The sequence below is a fragment of the Arachis ipaensis genome, chromosome B05, assembly GCF_000816755.2.
Source record: "Arachis ipaensis cultivar K30076 chromosome B05, Araip1.1, whole genome shotgun sequence".
NCBI lineage: Eukaryota > Viridiplantae > Streptophyta > Magnoliopsida > Fabales > Fabaceae > Arachis > Arachis ipaensis.
This window is the reverse complement of record NC_029789.2, coordinates 15,691,516-15,693,994: the sequence shown is the minus strand read 5'-3', so window position 1 is coordinate 15,693,994 and position 2,479 is coordinate 15,691,516.

The following is a 2,479-nucleotide window of genomic DNA, read 5'->3' as shown; positions in this document are numbered from 1 at the left end:
CGGCGAGAGGCGCGGCGACAACGGTGGAGAGTGTGCATTGGCGATGAACGGATCGGAGGTGGGTTGAGCTATTGACGTAGCTCCGATGGTGTAGTGGTGTCTGGGTTAGGGTGAGTACTGATCTCCCAGCAGTTTGTGTTTTGTGAGAAACTGAGAGTGAGAGAGATTGGAGTGTAGGAGCGGTGTGCTTCAAAACGGTGAGAGATTGAATCATGTGTCAACTAAACATGCCATATTATTTTTTCGATGATAGAAATGGATGGAAAAAATAACTTGAGTCACGACTGAAAATTTTAAGATACTAATTGAGTCAATTAAGGTAATCTCGAAGATGTTAGTTAGGAGGATGAGAGTAGTTATGCTAGGACTAGTAGGCGAGACGCAGAGTGCATTTGTTAAGGGTCAGAAGAATCATGATGGGCCCTTATCGCGTGCAAAATGGTTCGTGGATCAAATTGAGGAAGAAGGAAGCAACAATAATAAAGTTAGACTTCCATAAGGCTTATGACAGAGTAAAGTGGAGTTTTGTAGACCTAGTATTGCAGAAGATAGGGTTTAGATGAAGATGGAGGGGATGGATTATGGAATGTGTGAGTTCGTGCTCCATGTCAGTTTTGATAAACGGCTCGCCTTCTAAGTCATTCAAGATGGAAAGGGGCCTATGACAAGGTGATCCTCTGTCTCCATTCTTGTTTGTTTTCGTTGTTGATGTCCTACATAGAATGCTTGGAGAGACTGTTAGGAACAGTAGCATATCACGATTGTTAGTTGGGAGAGATCATATTGAGTTGTCGCACCTCCACTTTGCTGATGATACTATGTTATTCTGCCCTCCTGAGGAAGAGACCATCAAGAATTATAAGAGGTTGTTTCGTTGCTTTGAGTTGATGTCAGACTTAAGCATTAATTTTGATAAATCGAGTTTGATTCCCATTAACTGTGATGATCAGTGGGTACAACATATGTGTAGTGTGTTAGGCTGCAAGCAAGACACTCTTCCAGTTAAATATCTAGGCATCTCATTAGGTACAAACCCAAGGTTGGTTAAGACGTGGAAGCCAATAATAGACAAGGTGGAGGAAAAGCTGAGCCTCTGGAAAGCTAATGCGCTAAATAAATCCGGCAAGTTGGTGCTTATCAAAATCTGTGCTAAATAGTCTCCCGGTGTATTATTTGAGTCTATACAAGATGTCAAAAGCTGTTGAAGATTTCTATCGAGTAAGGAGGATGGGAGAAATGGTATGGCATTGGTTAAGTAGAAAGTGGTCCAGACTCCTAAAAGACTAGGCGGGCTAGGAGTTGGGGATGCTGTGGTTCGCAACAGAGCCTTTTTGTTTAAGTGGTGGTGGTGGTTCTCGAAGGAGGAGTGTCCATTGTGGAAGAAGGTGGTTTGCTCCTGTAATAACTTGAATCCAAATGAGCTTCTATCCTCTCAAAAATTTCCTGAACGGGGGAGGGGGGTCCGTGGAAGGATATTTGCCAATTACAGTTCAAGAATCAAGAAGTTAGGCAGAAGATGATTACTAGGTTGTCTATGGAGGTGGGTGATGGGAGACGAACTCGGTTCTGGGAGGATGTCTGGATTCTTGAAGGGTCCTACAAAGATCGTTTTCCAAGACTCTTCTCTGTTTCAAATAAAAAAATATTTTGTGATAGGGGATTGTGGGTTCTGGGATGGGTTAGTCTGGATATGGAACTTCCAATGGAGGCGGGAACTATTCTAATGGGAATTGTAACTAGTGAACTAGCTTCACCATATTTTGAGGCTAGTCAAACTTGCATATGGCAGAGAGGATAGAGTTATGTGGAAATATGATAAACAAGGTCTTTTTTCTACTAACTCATTTGTGCAGGTGTTGCAGGTGAAAATGACGCCGGAAGATATATCAAGTTACAGCTTTACTAGATCTATTTGAAAAGGGCTTGTCCCACCTAGAGTGGAGTTGTTTGTTTGGTTTGTTTTGACTGGTAGGGTCAATACGAAGGAGAGACTAAGCCGATTCAGGGTTATCAACCAAGAAGATACTTTATGTGTTTTATGTAACAGAGGTGATGAAAATTGTCACCACTTGTTTCTTGGATGTAGTTTTTCTTGGCAGGTATGGTGTGCCTGTATATCATATGTTGGTATGCTGTGGACTTATCCGGGTACGGTCAATGAGCATTTCCAAAGTTGGACTGAGGTATCAAATAGAAAGGAGGAGTGCTTTTGTGCCATTGTGTGGAACATATGGTTGGAACAAAACCGAATGATCTTTCAGAATAAAGAAAAAGAAGTAGAGAAAATTATCAACATGTCCTTTCAGAGCTACATTGAGTGGTTAGGTACGGACCCTTTTTGTTGTTGATGACAATGCCAAAAATAACATTGAGGTGTTATGGCCATAATGGGTGCTTCGGATATTTTTTTATTTTTTTTTTGTTTTGTTTTTTGTTTGTTATTCTTCTTGCTCCAGTACTTGTGTTGAGCTCCTCTCTC